This window comes from Stenella coeruleoalba (genome assembly GCF_951394435.1).
Source record: "Stenella coeruleoalba genome assembly, chromosome: X".
NCBI lineage: Eukaryota > Metazoa > Chordata > Mammalia > Artiodactyla > Delphinidae > Stenella > Stenella coeruleoalba.
The window spans coordinates 111,980,717-111,993,840 of record NC_137152.1 but is presented as its reverse complement, the minus strand read 5'-3'; the positions used below and the strand labels follow the sequence as shown (position 1 = coordinate 111,993,840).

General features: G+C 42.8%; 1 long non-coding RNA gene across 5 annotated transcripts in view; it reads right to left on the bottom strand.

The window, feature by feature from the left end:
- The window catches only part of LOC307180943, a 510,594-nt gene that overhangs the window by 238,922 nt on the left and 258,548 nt on the right, over positions 1–13,124 (bottom strand). For all 5 annotated transcript variants that reach the window (XR_013825808.1, XR_013825809.1, XR_013825810.1 and 2 more), the window contains one exon: positions 10,846–11,123. This is a non-coding gene — a long non-coding RNA (uncharacterized lncRNA). The remainder of the gene's footprint in view (positions 1–10,845; positions 11,124–13,124) is intronic.

Below are 13,124 nucleotides of genomic sequence, written 5' to 3'. Positions count from 1 at the left end.
TGCCCTTTTACGGGGTCACAGGCCACTCGTAATGAGTCTGTAGCTACCAAGGGGGTCTGTAGTCCAGGCCACTCATTCAACAATTACTTGTTGTTGACCTATTAGATGCACATAAGTACTTATGCTAGGTCCAGAAGAGAACCCAAAAGATATGTGAAGGCTCATTACTGTCTTTATGGGCTAAGACTTACCATGTGAGACAGGTACCAATGAAACACACGTTCCAATGACCAAGTGGGTGAAGAAGTATAGTATAATGGTTAAGAGGGTGGACCTTGGTGCCACACTCCCTGGGTTTGAGTCTCAGTTATGCCATATACTGTGTGAGCTCTGGCAAATTGCTTAACTTCTCTGTGCTCCAATTTCCCCCTCTGTAAAAGAGGAAGAATAGTGGTACCTACTTCATGGAGTTGTCACAAAATTAAGTTCCTTAATAAAGGTAAAACATGTATGATAGTGTCTGAAGCATATTACATGCTGCTATTTTGATTCCTATACTCATATTTTAACATTTGTTGTTCCCCATGGATCTTTCTTTGGCTCTCTGCTTTTTTCCGTCTGTTGAGTATTCATAAGTCACCACTTCACATCCATGGCTTCAGCTAACACTTATGTTCCTGTCAGTTTTGAGAACGGTGAGAGCATTAAGATCTCAGAATGCCCAAATACCAACATCCTTACTGTTTAGCCACTTATCATTGCTATAGTTTCCCAAGACACTTAACGTATGGTTTCAAAATACCTCCCAGAAAATCCCCCCACATCAAGGAGCGATCCTACTTTGGTGAGCTAGACTGAACTATGCATGTGAGTCTTCTTGGTTTCTTTACAGTAGTACTTCCTGACATTGTGGGAGCGTAGATCTCTTGAGGAATCTAATGGAATATGTGAAAAACCACCCCAGGAACCTACACATATAGACTAAACACAAGGTCATATGTAACAACACAAGTTTTCCAGACCCCCTGCAGCCCATGCAGAGACACTGAGGGGGGTCATAGGGATGGGCCCCAGGATATAAACCTCTATTAGAATCATATCTTTGTTTGGGTTACTGAGTCTTACGCTTGTGATTGAGTGAAGGGGTCTAGCAATGAAGGCAGAGCCAAGGCAAGTAAGAGCCATTATCCACAAGGTATAGATCTGAGTTGGCATAAGCCATCCACCCCAGGTCTCCTTTCTCTTTTGGGCTCCCACTCTACCTTTTAACCAAAGGAGAGATAAGTGCGTGGGAAGGTTAAAATGTTAATAAAACATACCCGTTAAGCCCTGCAACTCATTTGACATCATCTATTTGTTGATATTTCACTGGATTCCAATAAAACACTTTCCTTTAAATATTCACATGGTTTTTACCCTTTGCACATAATTGGCCTAGTTTTTTTAAACGAAGATTAAATGAATCAAGGAGTGTAAAGTGCTTAGAATACTACTTGGCACATAGTAAGTGTCCCATATCTGTTAGCTGTCATTGTTTTTGTATTATATGCACCAGAATGAACATTGAGAGGTTTCCAAATATGATATATCAGGTAGTGGGAGAGGAGGAGGAAGGGGTGGAGATGAAAAATAGGAAGGAGAGGAGAAGAAGAAGAAGAGGAGGAAATAGAAAAAAAATACCTTCCATTTATTGAGGGATTGATGTGTACCAGGCACCGTTAGAGACTATATATCTCATTTAATTCTCTAAGATGGAGGAGCTATTATTACCCATGTTTTACAGATGAGTCAGTCTCAAAGAATTTAAGTTATATGCCCCAGATCACAGAGTTACTGAATGAAACCAGATCTGCTTGATTCTGTACCTCTGTACAAATCTACTATCCCTCATATAGTGAGGGATAAGTCTGATGTGAGAAATGTATTTTAAAATGATTGGAGGAAAAATGTTTGGTTTCTAATAATGAATTTGTATGCTTCCCACTTAGTGATAGTAAGAACTACACAGTTGATTGTGTTTCCTTCTTTACCTTCACCACTCAAAAGTTGAGAACCAAATTTGAAGCTCAACCACAGCAATTATGTTGGCCCTCATGCTTGGGGTATTTGAGGGATTTTCTTTCCTTAGACTGAATTTTCAATTTCTATTTTTATTATTAGTTCTGTGTGATTATTTTTTGTTGTAAGACACAGAATCTTTTGTGGCTAAAAAGCAAACAAACAAAACCAAACAAAAATCATGGATACATAGAACAGAATGGTGACTGACATAGGGGAGGGGCTTGGGGAGTGGACAAAATGGGTGAAGAGGGTCAAGAGGTACAAACTTCCACTTGTAAATAAGTCATGGGGATGTGACATACAGCATGATGACTACAGCCAATAATATTTTAGAGCATACTTAAAAGTTGCCAAGAGAATAAATCCTAAAGTTTAACTTTGTATTGTGATGAATGATAACTAGACTTATCTTGGTGATCATTTCGCAATGGATACAAATATCAAATCATTATGATGTACACCTGAAACCAATATAATGTTATATATCAATTAAATCTCAATAAAAAATTTTAAAAAGTATGTATATAAATAAAATAAAATGGATATGTTCTCTTTCTGGTTTAAAAATTATTTCTAAAATCTACTGTATGCCACTCATTTGCTTTTCAAAGCCTTTCTTCATACAGTACAAAGGAATCCTTTAGCCCAATATCTATTCCATCTCAACTTGATAACAGGGGTCCTCTCCAACTCTTAGTTATTTACAAAACATCTCGATGTATTTATCATGTGCCAGATGTTAAAAGTGCTTTACAAGAATTCTTATTGCAACCCTGTGAAGTAGGTTTCTATCGTCCCTCATTTTATAGATGGGAAGCTGGCACACAGAAAGGTTATATGACGTTAATGTCACACCATTAGTAAGCTGCTAAACCAGGACTTAAATTCAGACTGTCTTGCTTAAATCTACACCTTCAAATGAGGCTGATCATTACTGCTAATAAGGTCATATACAATTCATGGTATATAATAAATGCTTAGTAAAAATTTGGTGAATAAGTGATTGAATGAATAAATGAACCCCAGGACTCGTCCCAGACCATTCTTACTTCCCTTGCAGGCTGCTCTTATTCTGCGTTTACTTCCACAAGAATCCTGCCTCAGCTTGGTCATGGGCTTACAGCCCTAATATTACGCCTCTAGACTTTGCATCTGGTACCTGGTTTTTCTGGCACGGCCCTTTATAGCCACTAAGGACTTTGGCTCAGACTCACTCTACGGTTCTCTCAGCTCCCAGAAACCTCAAGTAGGGCCCTGTCCTAGCACAAGCCCCTTCAGAAACAAATGCTAAGCTTGTCCCACTTGGCTGGAATCCTCAGTAAATTTAGGTACCCTCAAAAGAGGAGCTCAGGGCTTCCCTGGTGGCGCAGTGGTTGAGAGTCTGCCTGCCGATGCAGGGACGCGGGTTCGTGCCCCGGTCCGGGAGGATCCCACATGCCGTGGAGCGGCTGGGCCCGTGAGCCATGGCCGCTGAGCCCGCGCGTCTGAAGGCTGTGCTCCGCAACGGGAGAGGCCACAGCAGTGAGAGGCCCGTGTACCGCAAAAAAAAAAAAAAAAAAGAGGAGCTCAGAAATTCTAATCAATGGTGTTTGTACTGCTCTGGGATTACTGCATAGCATTGCCCATATATTCAGTTCACACTTGACAGGGAAAATCTAAATATGTAATTGACTGAAGTGGTACAGCTCTAGTGTGACCCTAGGGAGGGAGTTTATTAGAAGAAATGTGATTTTAGCTTTTGGGTATAAAAACAAGTTGTCATCTGAAAGGCAAGAGGAGACATTTTAAAAAACAAAAACTGGAAATACACATATTAGAAAAGGAATATTCTTTATATTTCCTGATGGAGCTCCATGATAAAATGGCTTATTTTCATCACTTTTCATTTCTAGTTTTTATTGTCTGTTTTTTTTATTATTTCAATGACTGACAGTATTAAACTGATACTGTTTAAAACAATTTGAAAATAAAAATGTTTACTTTTATCCAAAACATTGTTAAAAATCATCATGCTACAGAATCTCCAACCCAGTTTTGCCCCTGCTTCAATGCGGGGGGGGGGGGCAGACCTCAATTTCACGGCCCTTCCTCTGCTTCTCTCTTTCTCCTTCCCACCCAGAGTTGGCCTGATTCATAAAAGGACGCAAATGGCAGAGAGACGCCCAATATCAATATGAAATTAGGAGTGACCCAAATAAAACATCAAACCTAAGAGTCTGTTTCCCTAGGTTTTTCCCAAGTAAGTGAGCATATTCCAGAGAATGCTAAACCTAGCTTGATAGGATGAGGAGGAACTTGGAGTGACAGCACTCCCATACATATGGCAATGCTACGAACTCCCTGACCTTGAGAGAAAAATCCCCCTCATCCTATGGGGATGCCTGGAAGAGCCCAGGTTTTGTGAAAGAGCTCTCTGGAGCTGGTGGGTTCCTAACTTGCAGACAAAAGGCAGAAACGAGAAACAGGACCCAAGATGACAGAAAAGCTTAGGGAGTGAGAGACAGTATCATTTGTCCTGTTCAGGTGTGATGACAAGGGACCTAGACAATAGAACGTGTTCCCTGCCCAAAAACTCTCCTCTGGAAGCACTAACAATACATAGACTTCCACTGACCATGGGAAAGACACTCTCTCCCAAAGGCACTGGTTTTAACTAAGCTCATCAGTTGAGAAGAAGAGTGACTTGTTCAGCTTAGCTTAAGTAAGGGGGACAGAGAAAAGAAGGATATTATAGATATGGCGCCATAAGGGAAACAGAGTTCAAGGGGATCCAAGAACTGTGGTAGGGAAGGTCAGCTGACAAACATTGACGCTGCCCTTCCAAAATGTAGAACTGTTGTTGGAATGAGGCTGCCCAGCCAGGGACTCTAGTTCCCAGACTCCTTGAACCCAGGTACAGCCATGAAACTAGTTTTCACTAATGGAATGTGGAGAAGCTAGTGTGTGTCACTTACAGGACAAAGTGGATAAAAAGGAGGAGGTATGACTTCCTCATGGTCTCTTTCCCCATCCAACAGCTGAATGCAGGAGACTCCAAGGACCTAGAGGAGTGCAGAGCCACAAGACGGAAGGAGCCTGAGTCCCTGAGTGAGCACAGGTGGAAGGGCGCTTCACTGGAAGCACCTGTATTAGACATGAAGTGAGAAAGGGTGATTGTGTTAAGCCACTGAGAATGCAGGTTCATTGTTACAACAGCTATCCATCCCTTAACCACCACATCCAGAGACCAAACTATGACCAGGCCTTAAGATCACTGGAACTGGATCAAAGATACCCCTGGGAACCTCGATAGCAGGAATTCTTGGACTTTTTCTCTAGTGCTCTATGATTAATCTGACTCATGTATAACCTGACCTTTGGGTTCTTTCTCGCTTCTCTCACTTGCATCTGGCTTCCTTCCACTTCTCTCTATTTTTGTCAATGACCTAGCTCCAGCCTGCTCATAGTTCTTGTTTCCTTATGACCTCAACCTGCTCCTGGACCCTCATAACCGCTTCTACTTGGGCCTTTCACACCTTAGAATCCCACTGCTATCTGGTTCCCTTTATATTTCGTGCAGCTAGAACCTGCCTGGTCTAGCTTATTCCTATTGAATAGAGTTGTCAGTGCCAGGCCACCTCATAGGCGAATGGCTGGTTTAATGAATGGCTGCTCTTTGGCCAGGTTTCTACCTGCTCTTCAATAAGCTGTAGTCTCTGGGTGGAGAGAGCGGTGAGGGCGAGATCATGTGGCGTACGACCTGGCTGCTTAGGGCTGGCCCATTAGCAAGGGCTGTAAAACGAGGTACTGTGTAAGAGAACAGGGCTGTGGGAATGGCAGAAACTATGATTATTCAGCACGGAAGGTCCGGCAGGAGAGACAGTTTTCCCCCAGCCCTTGCAGCTACAGGCACCATCCACACAGCCCCTGGGCCTGGGAGACCCGCGAAGACTCAGCCCCACCAGCTGGTAGGGCCTACCATGAGTCTCACTACCCTAAGCTCAGGCACTGTCATGCTCAAGTCCCATCCACTGCCACGTAGAAGATAACCCATAAATCTATGTAGTCACGTCAGTTATGAACTTATACTACTATCCTACTGGGCAGTGAGACCTACCCTGACTTGAAGCCCATTCGGCTAGAGCCAGGGCCGCTGACCATGTACCCGTTAGTCCTCCTCACTAGAGGACGGATACCGCTCCAGGTTCTCCAGCCACAGTCTGGGGTCCCATTCCAGCTAAACCAGACCACCCTGTACCACTCTGCTCCCTCTCTTCTCACCTCAAGGGTCAGAACTGTCTGGGATTCCTGCTGCCACGCCGCAGTGGGCTTCTTTGGACAGCAACACTGGTCTGGAGGGAGCCCAAGCCCACTTTTTCTCTCTGTGCATGATGATTTAGATTGCACTCTGTCAGTGCATGGACAGAAAAGGGCATTGCTAAAGCTCCAAACAGATGTGCTAAACAGCTCAGCCCTGGACAAGGAGGTAAACCAGCAAGGAAGAACGACGGCCGACAGGAGGTAATACGATGGCAGACTTGAAGAGGGTGAGTGACATTTTACCCCACGTTAAGTAAACTGAGAGGTCACGACTGCGTCTGTAATTTCTCTAGGAGAAGGAGGATAGAAACTGGCATCTATTATTAAGCAGTGATCCTAAGCCAGGCAGTGTGCTGGCTGCTTTACACATGTTTTATTTAATCCTCACAATGCAATAAGTAGTACCATCACTCATTTTAAAGGTGAGGAAATTGAGGTGCAGAGAACGTTTGTGGCTTGTCCATGGTTATAGGGGAGAAAGTGACGATACAGGAATTGAAATTCTGTTCTACCAGATTTAAAAACTAAGGTACTTTGTTCAGTGCTGCATCACACAACTTGTTCACAGCACATATTTGGCTGCGGTAAAAATGTTTTTGGATGGCTGCCTGTACCACCTGTACGTTCTTCTAGTGCCCTCAAAGAAGTGAGAGGCAAATGTCATCCCTCATAGAAGCCTTGTATTTTGGACAAAGATCTCTTCCTCCCTCCCAGGTTCTTCTTTGTGTGGTGGCAGACAACAGAAAGGTACCCAAGCAGGCCGTGGAGATGTCTGCTCAAGGAGCTGTTTGGAGGCGGTCCTAGGGGCGGTAGAAAGCAATGTCACTATGCTGCCATGTTTAATCTCTTAGTCACATTTGCTCATATTGTCCAGACCTTGACTTTTCAAACACCACCATGTCTTGGGCACTTACTAACTGCCTGCACTCTTCCAAATGCTTTATATGCAAAAGCTTTATTGGTCCTCCCCAAAACCCTATGAGGCAGGGGAAGGGCGAGAAATAAGTCTAAGACCAAGCAGATAAATGAATGGCACATGCACGTAGCATTATTCTCCCTGTATTTTACAGATGAGGAAACAGAAACACAGAACAGTCACGTAACTGTCATACACAGCAAGGAAGTGGCAAAGCCCGGATTTACACCCACACAGGTAGCCTGTCTCCGAGGCCATATGCTCTTAATCACTGTTTTTACTGCCTTCTTGTCCTTATAGCCTCATCTTCTGAGCTTTTGCTCCAACTCTTCACTGTGGCCTCGCATATGACTCTGGCTCTGAAAGTGGATGCAGCCCTTCTGGTTCTGACCTGTGGCTCCCTTCTTCTGTTAAGATACATTCCAGGCCAACCCAGGCAAGTCTCTCCATCTACTCTGACCACAGGCTGTGTGATTTTTCTCAGTCCTGGCACTAGGGACAAAACAAAGGCCAAGCCTTCCCTTTTAGAACTCTAAACCTCTGCTCCGCCTATTTCCCACCAAAGTTACTGCTCAGAAATTTCTGCAAGGACATGTTAAAAGCAAAGAGCTCCACAAACCTACATAATAGGGCTTGTTTTTCAATAGAAAGTTACCATAGTGGTACATCGACTGCTAAACCATTCCCTTGTAACTAGAAGCATTAGCACAACCACAGCTTTGAATCTTTCAATAGAGAGACTCAAAACAAGGCAAAGTCGCAATTTTTTTTTTAGTAGTCCTGTTGTAACCAGACAAGCCTCTAGGGTGGGAAGAAGTTAGTCCTTTAACAAGGGCCAGCTCTTAATTATGCTGCTTCCAGGAATGCTGAGGCATGGTCTGCATTCAACAGTGCTCCGGAAGACTGGCAGCGGGCTCTTTGTCATCTAATCACCTGGTAAGAACATCATCTTTGCTTAGTCTTTCCAGAGCCTCTGAATGGTCAACGCTTGGAGTAAGTATTGCAGAACAGAGAGGGGATTGTTAATTATTTCATGGGCCTTCTCTTCGACAGGACAATAGATCAGGCTGGACGTTTATTGAGTGATGGGGGAAAGCGGGGGAGGCGGGCGCGGTGGTTTCAGGATGGCCTCTGGGTCACAAGGTCAGGTTTCTAAAAGTTATTGTACAGACTGCTGTTGGTAGCTCTGCTTATTAGAGAATTAGCTCCTTTGTGTTGTTTGTAAAAGCACGAAAGTCCCAGCCAGACCCTGGCTTAAGTGAAACTTTTATTGCTGTCAGTCACACGGTCCCTCCAGCCTGAATCGCCTGTGGGAGTTCTTCCTGAAAGGCCCACTACCTTCACTCATTCTTGGATCTGTCTAGGTAGACCCAAACACTTCAGAGAGCAGAGCATTCCTTGTCATGGTTCCACAGGTGTTTTTCATGAGATGACATGTTTAGACAGTTCTGAAAACTGGGGGTTGCGAGAATTGTTAGCTTTCATCACCCTTTACTGTAATTACTTCCTTACTGCTTGCCTTCTCCACTAGATATAAGCTCTATGAGACCAAATCTATATTTCCCCCTGCTCTATTCTATGCCCAGGGTCAAGTACAGAGCTTGGCACATAGTAGAAAATAAATATTTGTTGAATAAAAGCAAACATTTATATACTACTTAATGTGTGCCTATCTAATATTCTAAGACTGACTCTCTCTTCATATATATATATACATATATATATGTGTGTGTGTGTGTGTGTATATATATATATATATATATATATATATAAAATGAAAACTATATGGACTAGTTTCAATTATTAATCCCAGTTTACAGATGAGGAGACTGAGGCCCATAGACATTAAGTGACAATCTCCCTAAGGTCACAGAGCTAGTAAGTGGCAGAGCTGGGAATCCAGGCTTTGGGCTCCAATGTCCTGTCCATGTTCTTAACCACTATGCTCTATTCCAAGCATGCTGTAGACACCAAGAATAGTAAGACAGTGGTTTTCCTCGTGCAGAGAGTAGTACGAAGGCAGTAAGACCGCTCCAAGGTTTGTTCAAATCAAAATTATTTTAAAAGAAACAAAGGTCTTCACTCCCTCAAATCACTGAGTGAAAGGAGATGGATACGAAATACAGTAGGCCAGGAAAAGCTTGGTGCGAGTGCTGTGGGAAGCTGGGGAGGCCACCGTGGAGACCATGGGAGTGAAGAGAAGAGTAGCAAGGCCCCAGAGACACAAAGAATGGGGGCTGGGGAGGAAGATTAGCAACAGGGAGCAGCATGTCTGACTGCTTTCAGAAGGGATGATCATCTTGAACAGCAAGGTAGGCACATAGAGCATCGCAGCAAGATCCAGGGTGACACCCTGTAATCAGCTTTCCTGAGCGTCTCCCGTTGGAAAGAGGGAGACAGCCAATACCCCAGGCCTGTCCTCTAACATTTCCAGCAGCAAACAGAAAAGGGACTTTTGTGGAACCTCAGAACCAGTCCTGTCTCCCCACGTACCTTAACAACTGCAGCACTCATCTCCAAAATACCAAATTTACAGAATTCAAGCCCTGCTGCTGAGGAAAAAAGAAAACAAATGAAGAGAAAACAGGAAGACAGTGGTATGCTAAGGAGTCGCAGGGAGCTAATAAAATTGCCCATATTACTTACTCAGGTGATACTACCTATTACACTAACAGTGTTCATTTAGTTCCCAAGTGTCCCATAGGGTATGCACTCAAAACTGTTTTAAAATCTTCATTTACTTTAAATCCAACTTTCCGTATTTCCATTTTGATGTACCATATATTCAAGGATGCATTTAAATATTCTATTAAAATGGATTCATTGTCAAATAACATAGAATCCGCCAAAGTAATAGCTAATATTTCAGCACTAAGCCTTCATCACAGCTACGTCAAACACTTGATACCTCCTTCATTTCTTTCCAATTCTGGCACCTGTAACCATAGCAACGTACACTGAAACCTTTCAAGCAGAACAGAACTGACAATCACACTAACAGCACAAATACCTGAGCTGAGAAAAGAGAGGGGCGGCCCAAGTAGGTAGCTGTTGAAATTAAAAGCTAATGACAAGAAAACAGCTGGAAACAAGTGCCGGCTCACACTGCTGCCTCTTTCCAGCGTATGAACGGTATGTTGAGCCCAATTTGATTTATGTTTTATTAGTGGTGCTGCCATTAAGGAATACTTCATTAGCCATCATCTCAACGAAAAAAGTGGAGTGGAAACTTAAGAAAAATAAGTTGTTTGGAGGAAAATTTCAAGGGCTGCATCTGTTTGCCCAGAATTTGCACCATGCATGTTCATGTTTTCTGCTCGTCCATGTAGCGAGAGACAGAAAAGTGAACCCCTCTTACTGAATCCTCTTGAAATGTAAACACGTGTCCGTAAACTGCAAGGAATTGTCTGCTATTGAGAAAAGATTCCCATTAGCCAATTAGAGTAATTACATGGATTAAGATTTCTTGTTTCTGGTGGTTTCTTCTTCTTCTTTTTTTTTTAATCCCTAATTCTTTCTTGCCCAGCAAAGGAAGGGATAAACAGCTGATATAGTCAGAGAATTAAATGGGGGCAAACTAGGGCATTCTCATTTTCAGATTCAAAATGCAATTGAAATTTTATGCTTACCTCAACATAACAACATGTGATGATTTCTGTGCAACGGAAGGCATAAAGGGTCACGTTTCCCCAAGACTTCAATTACAGTAGCTTCTATCTTCCCTAAAACAGCATTTGGTCTCAGAAAATTGCCTTTAATGGTGCAGGTGTTTGTCGAGAGTATCCATCATATTTAGTCCCAAGCACTCCATATTAATTCACCAGTTTCATTAGCAAAAGCCTTTTCTTCCAGATGACAATGAAAAGTAAATATAATTTCAAACAGATGTGCTGGTTTTTCTATGAATCTGAAAGAGGAAAAAAGAAGCTGGCATTGGCTGAAGGCAGGAGAGATGAGACTCCAGCACTTAAACGCACACAGCGTGGATCTCTGGAGCATATTCTGAACTAGATCCACGTGCACGGCCGCCTCTGCATCGCAATGAAGTCTGCCCATGCCCAAGCAACTACTTACAATACCTACCAAGCAGACTGTTTCCCAGCCCAATGCAAATGATGGGCATTATTAGTTTTAGGAAGGGTGACCTGAAATGCCACTGAAGACAACTTCGCTAGATTCAGTTTCCATTATTTCAGCTGGTAATGTTTCCCTAGCCTTTCACAAAGTGACAATTATGAATTACGGACAGTATCTGCACATGTTTCTATGTGCATGCTCACCTAATGCCATGTTCAGAGGTCGCCTCTCTGGGAGCCTCACTTACCCATGATATAGCCAAGAACTAGAGGGTCAGAAACTAAAGGCCTGTCTGCTTATAATTATTTCAAGTATGATTTTAAAAAGCAGTGTGCAATTCAATTCAACAAATATCCATGTCAGACTGTTGACCCATACTTATAAGGGCAGGGAAGAGCCTGGAGCTAGTGTCCCACAGCTGCCAGTCTCTGTTTCCAGAGCAAGGAGAAACGTTTCTGTAAGCTTTGGCCTGCGTGGCTTTTTCTGCTAATTAACAGGCCCTCTAGCCCATCGAGGTCAGTTCCTTGGTGATGCAGAAGCTGATTGTTAGCAGCCATGCCCTCTAAAAATCCCTTAGAAGAATCCTCCCTCTAAAAGAATTACTATGTTGTGCACAAGCCTGTATTTAGGGTAAGATGAAGAGCCTCTGTTTATAGGAGGCATTAGTTCTAGCATTTCTATTAGGAATGATGACTCTGCCAATAATTTCCTGTTAGATAAGAAAGGTCGTTGGAAGTCATCTACTCCACTCACAGCTTAAATGATTGTTAAAAGAAAGCTCTGAGAAATGAAAGAACTTTAATTCTTTGAACACCAAAGTGATCACACTGCTTCCCAGTTAAAACCCTTTTTTGGCTCCCATGGCCTCCAGGACAGAGGCCAAACTCCTTGGCAGGGATTATAAGGCCTACATAGCTGAGCCTTGCCAACATTTCCATTCTCTCCTCCTTGCCGCCACCCTACACCCTCACCCTTCATGATCCAGCCACACTGGAGCAATGGCTATCAACTCTGGCTGCACATTTGAATCATCTGGCATACTTTGAATCACCCTGATGCTCAGGCTGTATCTCAGACCAAGAGGTTCTGATTTAATGGATCTCATTTGGGATCCAGACTTTGGTATTTTCTATAAATTCGCTCGAGCAATTCTAACATTTTGCCAAGGTTGAGAACTACTGAGTCAGATGATTTCCGAGTTCCTGTGCGAAACTGAGATCCCTTTCCATGGTGGTGGTGGGGAGGGGAGGTTGTTAATGAGGATAAATTTAAGGATATCTTTAAAAGATGGTTAGAATTTCAGTAGGTAGAAATGAGGAGTAAGAGGCATAGAAAGCCAGGTCTGGTGGCCCCGCTGAGCAGGTAGTGACGTGCAAACATTCTTCTTTACTCTTTGTATGGAATGATTTGGATGGATGATAAGCATACAGTTCAGAGTCTATATTTTTATCCACTTCTATTTACACTTTGCCCAACAAATATTACAACTGCTTCCAATATGCACAAGCATACATACGTCAAGTGATAACTGGATGAACAGATATTCCTCTAGATACAAAAACAAGTTTTATACATCTTCATTCTAGAAAGTTAGGAAGAGTCAACTCCAAGGCAACAAAACCAATAGCAAGTAAATCTTCGTCTTCAAATGGAGAGTTCATTTGAAAATGTTTACATTCATCACAGGGTATGTAGTGGTGATAGTAAAGTAGGGGGATTTATCAATGTTCAGATCCATTGTTAGTACAGAGAGATATGCATTTACACATGACATTTAGTAGCCAGTTTCTTTAATTTCTCTTGGAAAATTAGTTGTAATCTGAAACGGATA